Below are 12146 nucleotides of genomic sequence, written 5' to 3'. Positions count from 1 at the left end.
GGGTTACCAGAGTCCTTACCCTTACCTTTCTTTGATCCGGTCTAGAAAGCCAAATCTTCTCCAGTCCTCATCTTTTGATGCATCTCCTCCTCCAGAAGCATCACGCTGAAATCCTCAAAGTTGAGGGGCAGATTTCTATTCTGCGTATTCAACGCCGTAACAAGACCATCATACTTTGGTGGGAGAATCCGTATGCACCTTCATGCTAGATTCTCGCTGGTGATGGTGATGCCAATCGCAGTCATCTGATCGCGCAGATTCTTCACCCTGGTGATGAACTTCTCTACCGTTTCAGACTCAGACAACTTCTCGTTCACGAGTTAAGTCTCCAGGTTCTGAATCCACGTCTGATTCGTGGTCTCGTACTGATTTTTCAAGACCATCCATGCCTCCTCTGTTGTGGTGACATGTTGAATTAACGCCATGACGGAATCACTAACACTGCAGACAATAGAACACAGCGCATCTGCATTTCTTCTTGTCCACGCGAGAATCTCATCCGCAGTTGGTACTATCTGTTGTCCTGCATTGGCTGGATCCGATCTCGCAACCAGCCTCACATCCACCCCAGTAGCAGTGTCCCAAAGCTCGTATGCGCTTAGGATGGTCTTCATCTTGAACTTCCAGAGTGGATAGTTAGAGCCGTCCAACTTTTTGCTTTCGCCGAACGGTGGGATTCGCAGTCTTGCGGGCTGGGCTATCTCTTACAATCTGCTCGCAAACAGAAACACACTACCAAATCTTCTTGCTAGAGTCCAGGCTCTGATACCATGTAAGAAAATAATACAATGTCTGTACTCAACAGATAATAGGATCTCGTACACAAGAGAGAAAACAAGATAGTATGGAGAATCAAAAATTTGATTACTGTAGAACTGATACAATAGATGTCAGTGCCTCCCAACCGTGCGCTCCTGTGAAAGAAGCTTCGATGGCGTGCTGGAAACAATAGAAGACAGAGGCTGGATGCTAAGGAATCAGGGTTGCTGTAGCTAATGATGAAATGGGCTTCATGGGCTTGCTCTTATATAGCCACCAGTCATAGTCGGTTAGGCTCAATTGTGTGACCGACCCAATCCGCCCAAAACGGTCGACTGGGGGTCGGCCACTAACCATATGATAGAACCGGTGAGCAAAATAGAGAAACTAACCTACGGGTCTCCATTTGCCATCCGAGATCATCTGAGGTTCCAAACGGGCCCCGCAACGTGAGAGTGGGCTGCCCCGGGAAATGCTCCGTCTACCCTCAGTGCGGTCAGTCAAGGGATGCTTTCCCGCACTTGCATGTAGCCTAGTTGGTGGTGTGCCAACTCTATCTAAAGCTGTTCGGCCATTAGGCCACACATGGCCCCGATCTGGTATCCAAACCAGGACCTACCGGATAACCGAGCTACTCAAATGCCTTCTCCTCATATGGGGGGCTTACAAGTAGAGTTAGCTGGTTCCCGCATAGTTACACGAGAGTGAAGCATTTATATCTAACAATAACCACATATCTTAATTTCTAGTCTCACATCAATCTTTTGTTATGCATGCTTTGATATACAATTTTGAAAAATGAGTTTACTTAAGTACTTCTAGTGTGTATTCTTAGTAACTTTTGCAAACCTTAGTTTCATTTTTGTTAATAATACTTTATGCAATAAATTTGTTATTTATTATAATCAATAGAAATTCAATTTTAAAAGATTATGGATAGAGGCTTGGTCATGCATTGTTAGTTCCTAGTACGTGTATGTATTTTCTAAGTTCATAAATAATTTATCTCATTTATCTATTAAGGAGAGGTTTTAGTTATTCAGAGGAGAAATTTGAAATGTTCAATTAGGATGCTTTTTTGAACGTGGCCTTCCAGTTCTTTGTTTTAGTTTTAATTCATTTGCTTCCCAGGGAGTCCTCCTCTATGTGTGCTCCACCTTCACTATGTGTCTCTTTGTCCTTTCTATCTTTAAAGGTATAAAGCTTGTACCTTTTGTAGTTATGCCTTCTAAATAAAAAATTACTTAATATAGAGTGTCAGGTCAAATTTTCCTTGCCAGCATGACCATTAGGACAAAAAAATTGCCTCTCCAGATTGTTGACAGTTCAATTTTCCTGCATCTTCTAAAGCTCTTGTGTATAAGTTTGGATCACATTTTTCTGAAAGAGTATCTTATTGATGAGATATGATTTTTCCAAGCCCGAAAGTTTGATTTTTTTAGAAAGGGACTATAGGCACCATTGAAAAAAAATGCAGTGCTCAATTCACAATTCCATTATTATCAATCTGATTCCAATAGTATATTCCCCAATATCCCTATCTCCCTTTGTCTTTGTCCCCCACATTGAAGCATCTATTTCCCATAGAGTCAATGAGAATTTGAGTCTAGATTGAGTCTATTGTTGCTGAGAAGTACCTTGTATCTTTCGCTTCTTGATTGGATGAGATATGACCAGCATTACGATATGTTACTGACTTTGCTTCAAGTTCATTCTTTATCACTCACTTAGCATGAATGACATTACCTAACATTATCCATTAGGTAATTTTCTTTTAGCTCAACTTATATGAGCAGGATCTAGATTCGTATCAATAGGATACAAAAGATATCCATTGCTCTAGTTTTCATGCTTGAGAAATAATCTAAGAGCTAAGGAATGCATTGTATGAAATTTTAACCAAATGAAGAGATGCAACATACAAACAAGCTACCCTCACAAGAGTAAATGGATGTAGGAGCTATAGTTTGTAGCCCAATTATGAGTAGAAGCTAGATTTGTATCAGTAGGAAATGAAAGGTATCCATTGCATGAGTTTGCAGGTTTGAGAAGGAATCTAAGAGCAAGGAATGTAGTGTATAGAATTGTAGCCACATGAAGAAATGTAGCATACAAACAATATATCATTGCAAAGTTAAACAAATCTAGGAATTGAAGTCTGCAAGGAAATATGGGGGAACAAAGAGAAGGATAAAGCATAAAGCATATCTTGCAAACAAAGTCAAACTAATGTTTGACTTAAAATGTGCAAAGAATTTATCCTAAAAGGTATTTTACAATTTGTTAGTGTCAATAACAATTATCAAAATTGTCTCGAGATTTACTAGTGATATATTTTATATAATCATCTAGATATATTTTTTACATTGGTTTCATTATTAAGAAAAAGTTGAAAGATTTTTCTCCTATAAAAACAAAAGCTCAGTATATATGCCAAGATTGGAACTAAATTTAGAAAAAGAGATAATATTAGGCTTTAAGATTCTAAATTTATAAATAATTTCCATGAAAGTTCACCAAATTTTTATTTAAAAAATCTAGATACTTTAAAATTTGGCCAGAATATATATTCATAAATAGCTTAAGTTTAGATTCTAGGCTCTAGCTAGTTGTTGGCATGTTACTTGTAGATAACCATAAAAAACTAAACATTCATTCAAGTTTGTCACTAGTAGTCATCATGATAATGTTTGAAAATTAGTGGTTCTATATTGTAGTTCTTATCTTCTTGAGTCTCAACTCTAGAATTTCAATTGCTCTCAAGTCTTGGCTCTCCACCCTCAAACTCACACCAAGCCTCAAATATTACTCTTTAATCTCTCTAACATTTTGATATCACGAGCAACACCTCATACTACCTTGCAGCTTGCTCTAGTAGCCAGTGTCCAACATCCAAAGGTATGGGAGAATTTTGTGAAAACTTTGGATTTTTTATGCCATGAGATGTCTTTAGATAATTTTAAAAATTTTGCATTAATGCACAATTGATGAGCATAAATTTTGCCTTAAAATAGCATGAATATTAAATGAAAATGTGATGATTGACAAGATTGCATTAGGAAGTGTAGGACAAGCTACCACCAATAAATGTCATATTACCATCAAAATACATGACAAATATCAATTAAAAATGCTTGTGGGGATTCTTCATCATTTAAACTCGTCCAAATTCCCATGAATTTAATGGAACATGTTATATTTCACATCTACCCAAATGCTCTAGTATGTAATAGTCTTGTTCTTCATTGATACCTTGATTACATATGGGTATTTGGTTAAGTCAAATAATCACCAAAAGCCTCTGACCATTTATGTAGTTAAACTAATTCTCCTTCACTAGTAGCTATTCTACCATCTATATCCTCCAATATAGAGAGAGCATTGAGAGAAATCCCACTAATATCTTGAATCCCTATTATTGGATCATTTATCCCACTAACCTCTTCATTTATTTTCCTTTGTGCTTTCTCAACATAGTTTTATACCGACCAGTAACGTTAAGTTGTACTCACATTCAACACAAGAAATCTCTTAAGTGTTAAGAACAATAAACTTACACATAAAAAATGTTCGTCCTCAATACCCATGACCATGTCAGTAATTTATGCTCTCCATACATGCTTGAATTTAATGATGCAGAGCCCTTTTGTGCAATCCTTTTCTTCTGGTAAATAACTACCTATGCCTAGGTGATGTCAAGAAAGCCCATTTAATAGTACTCTAAACATATAAATATGAACTATACTGCATTGCAAATTTTGAGTGATGCCTTATCACATTAGCTTAATTACATCTACCATGGTCCATATAAAGAAAATTTTGAATATAGCCTTTGAATTCACCTATTGTTAACACTTCTCTTGAGCAAGGAAATGGCTCGAATTTTACTCCTTTAGATTTGGTTGCCTAATATCAAGTAGGTAAGCCTTGGGTATGATTTCATCTTGATCACAAATTGTTTTTTATACACAAATGGTTGGTAATTTTATCACTACAAAACTATTCTCATCACAAACAACATTAAAAATGGCACACAAGTATGAGAGCATCAATATGTATTCATCCAAAAGATGCCACTTCATTGCTTCCATATAATACCACATCTAAGCCCTCTTCTAGTATGAATATATATAACAACTTTAAAAATGTAAAAATATCTTCATCTAGTGCATAAACAATGGCAAGAGATGATCTATATGAGTAAATTATTTTTCATAACTATGATCAATGCATGTTATCAACACTTGAAATGTGTTAATTGATATGATTAGTTAACTTATAGCACTTTAACATATAAATATGATAATATATTATAATTTCAACACTAGAAAATAAGTCATATCTATTTCACCTATGCATACATAAAAGAATCAAGGATTCTATATTGGTCTCTCATTGGTGGATAGACCTCCCTTGGGCCCCACTACCTTCCACTTGCATCCCTCTTGCCTGCACCACCTCTTGGGGCATTGACTCATGCCCTTAAACTTTTGGATGGTCCCCCTACCCTCTTCCTTCTCCATGGTGGGCCCAAATTTGTGTGGAATTCCCTCGCCCCCCTCCCTCAAAAAGAAAAACAAAATTTTGGAAAAGTGTCCCCACCCCCCCAAACACCTCCTAGGAGTCTTTCAAAACTATCCCCATTCACTCGCAACCTTCTTCTTAGCTTCTCCTCTCAACCTTCTCTCAGCCTCCTCCTCTCAAACTTTTTTCTCTTTGCTCCCTTTCTTTCTACAATGGTGGAGCACTCCCCTTCCCCTCCCCTAGACTGAATCGATCTCTTCAATCTTGTTTAGGTCACATTTTGAAGGATGACATAGATTTTTGGATTCTCAAGAGTTCAGGATAATATCCTGGGCTACAATGCAACATTATATGATAGGTCCATTCAAGGTTTCAAGAAAGGACAGAGCAAATAAAGGGAATCTTTGGCAGGGTCGCATTGTTGGGTTTTGTAATACCAAAAGGGACTCAAGCTGAAGGTTTAACTTTTGTTCTAGCATGATAGACTAGGTTATTTGCCAAGTGTATACTACTCATGTTGTCACAATAAATGACAACTGGCCCATCTGCTGATGCATATCATAAAGTAGCTTATGCAACCAAGCTACCTCACATGCAGCCATTGCTGCACCCCTGTACTCAGCCTCTGTCCTCCACAAGGCAACTATAGGCTATTTCTTGTTCCTCCAAGTGACTGCAACACTCCCAATGGAGAACGCATATCCACTGTAGATCTTCTATCAGAAATATACCAACTTAATCAGCATCAGTGTATCCATGCAACTGTATCTGAATCCCAGTCTCATAAAATAGTCCATACTGCAATGTAGACTTTACATACCTCAGTATGCATCTAGCCACATCCAAATGTGGTTTCCTTGGAGCTTGCATAAACTGACTTACCAACCCAATAGCATAGCTCAAATCTGGCCTGGTAATAGTCATATAAATCAAACTTCCTACTATGCGTCTATACATAGTAGGGTCTTCCAGAAGCTCACTTGCATATGTGCTCAACTTCACATTCTGCTCCAAAGGAACTGAAATAGGCTTACAGCTTGTCATCCCATATTTGGATAGCATGTCCAATCCATACTACCTCTGTAAGAGCCATATCCCACTTGTGGATCTAATCAACTCAATGCCCAAGAAGTAATGCAGCTCTCCCAAATCCTTCATCTCAAACTTCTGCTTCAATAGCATTTTCACATGAAGGATATCTTCATCACTATCACCTGTGATGATCAAATCATCAACATAAATGACAAGCAGCATAATGCCTTTCTCTATTTTTCTCACATAAAGTGAGAAATCTACCTTGGAAATATGAAAGCCAATAGTGACAAGATACTGTTCTATCTTGTCAGACCATGCTTCAAGCCATACAAGGCTTTCTTCAACCTGCAAACAAACTTAGGATGAACAACATGAACATAACCTGGTGGCTGCTCCATGTAGACCTCTTCTTGCAAATCACCATGCAAGAAAGCATTCTTTACATCCATCTAATATAAAGACCATCCCTTTGATGCAGCCATAGCAATGATTGCTCTTACGATTGCCATCCTTGCAACCGGACTGAATGTTTCTTCATAATCAATGCCATATGTCTGTGCATACCCCTTGACAACTAATCTTGCCTTGTATCTGTTCACAGAACCATCTGCATTGTGCTTCACCTTATAAACCCACTTGCAACCAATTGCATTCTTGTCTTTAGGCAAAGGCACCAATTTCCATGTAGCATTTGCTTCCAAGGCATCCATTTCTTCATCCATGGCTTTCTCCCATTTTTCTTTTCCCATTACTTGCTCAAAAGAAGTGGGTTCTGGTTCATGTATCTTTTTGACCATATAGGCATAGTGAATGGCTGTAAATCCATCATATTTTAGCTTATCCATAGGATACCTAGCTCTGGTAGACTTGCGCAAAATAGGCTCACTACCAGGTGCTCTCAAAACATCCCTTATCTTCCTTACTCCAGGTGTAACAACAAAAGGAATACCCAACTCATCATCAAGGCTCTGTTCTGGAGCCACTGGATTCACCATCCACATAAGAGTGACCTGCATTCACATCAAACATGGGCTGATCTACTTTCTCTTTTCCTTTTTGTGATACTTGCATACCACCATCTGCATTGCTTTGAGGAGATCCTCCTGATCTCAATCTGACCTGCAAGCCCTGCTCAACCATTTGATCAATAGAAACCAAGTTCTTGGTGATATTCGGGACATGAAATTTTTCAGACTGGTATTTCTTTTTCCCATCCTGCATAGACAAAGGAATTTTACCCATCTGCACAATAGGATGTGTAGTATCATCACCAGTCTCCACAAATCTTGGTCTTTCCATTTTCCTTGCATCTTGCATCCATTCTGCATGACCTGTCATGTGGTTTGATGCACCTGAGTCAACATACCACACATCATTGCTTTCTTCTGCACTTGTCACAGAACTGATCATGTGCTGCTCTATAAACAAATGCTCATTTCTGTCATCACACTGTCTACTAGAGGATGCATAATTGCCTTGCTACAATTTTTCAGTCATGATGTCATTCTGCTTTTTATAGCAGTCTTTAACCATATGACCCATTTTACCACAGTAGTAGCATTCAACATTGCTGTTTGTGTTTTGGCCTCTCTGCCATCCACCATGACCTCTTTGGCTCCCCCTACCTCTAAAGTTACGATGTCCTCCTCCATAGGACTAGTTTTCTTGAATTTGCTACATATTTTGATTTCTGCCACGGCCTCTAGATCGGCCTGCCCTACCTCTACCTCTACTCCAAACAATCCTCTGCCGTAATGCTGACCACTGCCGCCCCATCCTTGCCATGTCATACTTCTCTCTCGATCTTCAACCCGCCAGCCTCTCCCTTCTCTGCCCCTCTAACCTTCAGACCCTTGCTGCCCACCCCATCCTGCTCAACTTCCAAGCGTGGCGTCGGGTCATCACAAAGTCCACCAATTACCCACAAGACGATGACGTGATGCAACTAGCCAAGCCTGATGAACTCATCCCATGGGTTTGCACTCCCGACGGCCTCCAAGCCGATATCAACTAGATGCAGACCTATGGCCGAGCCTCAGCAGTCCAAACGCAAAGTCACCTAGTTGCCTACCATCCCCTTGGCATAATCATTCTATATAACTGGGTGCTGTAAAGCTCTCCAGGACTCTCTCGAGTCCTTGGTCAACAATTTTAAAACAATCCACATAGCATATCCTGAAGAAGTCACTAAGGCAGAGGGGCAGGAATCCATAGCAATTTTCAAGTCCACCACCCACCCATCAAAATCCCACAATCGCCTCCTATTGATCCCACCCAACCCCCCCCAGCAAACCACCCATGCCATCCCGCCCCAACTCCCCCGCACAAACCTCCCCATGTACTCCTCCAATGCCTCCAACACAAGCTTTGCACAGCAGGGGACCTCCCAGTCCATCTCCTCCAACACTCATGTCGACCTTTTAGAGGAAGCACTCAACACGCTCCTCAAGCCAAAGAATTTTGTACATATGCCCACCATCGACCTGTCACCCACTGGGACTGTTGAAGAGGAACCCATGCCTATGGACAACAACGATGTCCCTCCAACACCCCCCTCCTCCCCACCCAAAGATGTTCAATGGTGACCCAATCTGCAGTCCTTCCAAGATCTACCCAACAGTGCCCTAATGCATCACTGGAAGAAGCAAATCAAAGGCTCTCGCCTCCACCTCTATTAAAGTATGGAAGTTCGCCCTCTTACCCAATTTATTACTCAGTCCTTCAACGATTGGCGGTGAACCCATCCGAAGCACACTAATTAGTGTGACTGTAGGTGACTGAGTAATTAGTGTGATCACCCAGTGTGATCACCTACAGAAAAGGGTGATGAAGAAGAGCAAGAATTGCCAGAGACACCCCGAGACGAGCAGCAACTCAGACAGTCTATTAGGGAAAGTAGACCCCTAGGAAGATTGACATATGCTCAGAAAGACAAAGCAATTCGGATTGAAACCACCAATTATGCTCTTATGACTACAACCATGGCTATAAAAAAGAGCCAGAGTACACAGTTGACAAGCCAGAATGGCAAATTGCTATGAATGAAGGAATGGAAGCATTGTATAAAAACAATACTTGGGAATTATGCAACCTTCCACCAGGAAAGAAGGCCATTGCAAACAACTGGGTTTTCAGTAGCAAAGATGGATTCCGTAAGATTTTTGGTATCACTAGCGACACTCAGTAGATGGGAATGCATATCAGCTAGATGTCAAAAATGCTTTTCTCAATGGCTAGCTAGACGAGGAAGTCTACATGCAGCAACCAACAGGGTATGTTAAACCATGGAAAGAGCATCACGTTTGCCATCTCAAGAAAAGTCTCTACAGCTTAAAGCAAGCACCTAGAAGTTGGTACAACAAATTGACAAGTATTTTGTTAATCTTGGATACATGAAGTCCAATGCAAATCATACTCTCTACTACAAAGTTCAAGGGGAAGACATTACTATTGCACTTTTGTATGTAGATGATCTGGTTGTGATAGGAAGTAATGATAGCTTCATCAGTAAGTTGAAACAAGGCTTATCTGCAAAGTTTGATAGGAAAGATCTTGGACTTATGCACTATTGTCTTGGTATTGAGTTCTGAAGAGACTCAGACAGCACCTTCATGAGTCAATAGAAATATGTGAATAGTCTCCTAAAGAAGTTTCATATGGCAGATTGCAAGATTGCAGCCACTCCCATGAAACAAAGTTTGAAATTTACTAAAGATCCAAGCCTACAGTCAATGACAAGTACTATTGATATCACATTGGATCTCTTATATAACAGATTATCACAAGGCCAGATATTTGTTGTGCAGTAAGTTCACTTGCATAGTTTATGGCAAATCCAAAATAGTCTCATTGAAATGCAGCCAAAATAGTCTTGAGATACATCAAAGATATAAGAATAGAATACAGAGGAAGTCATCCAAGGTTGCATGGATAATGTGACATTGATTTGCAGGAGATCATGAGTAGGATATGCATTTTTCTTGGTCGAGATGGTTGTCAAACAAGCAACCAACTATTTCTTTGTCTTCAACAAAAGCAAAATATAGGGCACTCACAACATGTGCATGTGAGGCTATATGGCTCAAAAGACTATTGTTAGAGATAGATTACTTTGTCTCATCAAAGCCAACAACAATATACTGTGATAATCAGTCGGCTCAATCATTAGCCAAGAATCGAGTATATCACTCTAGGACAAAGCACATTGATGTCAGAGAGTACTTCATCAGAGAAAGAGTGTTAGTTGGGGACATCACATTGCAACATTTTGACAACAAAGAGAATGTTGCAGATATCTTTACAAAACCACTTGGGAAAGAGCTTTTTAAGAAACACCGACAAGCTCTTGGTTTGACCCAGAGAAGGGGTGTGATGGAATGTAATGCTCAATTCTTCTTCGATTTCCCAGAATCATCATCTTGAGGGAAGGCCTACTTCTTGATGTTGATCTTGAGAAAAGGTGTTGAGGAACCATCTCAACATCATGTTATCATATGTGCATAGCACTAACCCAAAAGAGTGTTAAAAAGGAAAGCGTTGGAGACCCTAACCCTAACCCTAAAGGGGTTTTTATATATCCTTTATTTCAACTAAATCTAGTATACATGAAGGAGTTGAATAGTTGAATGCAGCCTTCAATGGTCTCCCTTGGAAGAAGGTGGTCAAGTTATTGGAAATGAACCAAATAGCATGATTAAACCAAAGTGGTTGTGCTGGCTAGGGGAGAGGGAGGAGACGGGGGAAACCCTAGAGGAGGGATTAGAGGAAGTATGGGAGGATTAGTGTGCTTGGTGTGTGGGGTGCTTAAAAATAGAGTGTAAAGGAAAAATTACATGGGGGGTACATAAAGGAATAATTCATAGTTGGGAAAGTATACGTGTGTGTGTGTGCATGCATGCATGTGTATGTGTGTACGCACGTGTGTGTGTGTGTAAAGAAGTAAGTCTTTGTATGTAAGAGATGCATTTACTAATCAAAATTATTGGGTGTGTGCGCGCGCATGCGTGCATGCATGTGTGTGTGTGTGTGTGTGTAAAGAAATAATTGTTTGTGTGTAAGAGATGCATTCACTAATCAAAATTATTGTGTGTGTGTGTGTGGCCCACCCCAACCAAAGGGTAAGACCACATGGTGGGAGTAAGCCCACCATGTGGAACTTACTCCCAACCTACTGACAATAAGTGAATAAAAGTGGATCTATATGATAAGTGTCAAAATGAAAAAAACTTATGTCTGTACCTATGGCATTGGTTTCCTTGCTTAATAATATCTTGATTTGTACTCTTGCTTAAGTTATTGTTCAATAATGGTTGTGTAGGCAAGGGTTGGGATTACTTTGTCATGGAAGGCTTAGGTAGTTGGTTTTTTGTTCCTTTATGTTAAGCCACACATACACACACGAGCATATTGTGACTTTAATAATTGCAAAAATGAAAATGTTAAAGTAAAGAATAGTAGTGTTATGATACATGTATATACTCACAATGTGAAGGAAACAAACTAAATTTACAAGATCAACCATGTACAGACGCTGAACCCTCACCTCCAAGCTTTTTTTGTCTTTAGAAACCCACCTTTTCAATGCCTCTCTTTTCTCTAACGTGTGATTGCATTAGCCTAAACCCTTGAGCATCATTGTCGTCCTTCAAATATTGTCATACACAAGATTGAAGTGATAGCTTTGGGCTAGGAGAAAGTGATTGCTTGATTGGATGCAGCCACACTATACCTCAATTGTGAGTTTATCATAGCAACTTTCTCTCTCTTTTTTAGTACCTTTGAGTAAGGCAAATACAAATGTAGATTCAGTCCGATCTAGCGTCCTTGAA

This window comes from Dipteris shenzhenensis, chromosome 1, assembly GCF_047967505.1.
Source record: "Dipteris shenzhenensis isolate YYH24624 ecotype China chromosome 1, Dip_SZ_1.0, whole genome shotgun sequence".
Taxonomy (NCBI): domain Eukaryota; kingdom Viridiplantae; phylum Streptophyta; class Polypodiopsida; order Gleicheniales; family Dipteridaceae; genus Dipteris; species Dipteris shenzhenensis.
Note: the sequence above shows the minus strand (reverse complement) of the source record.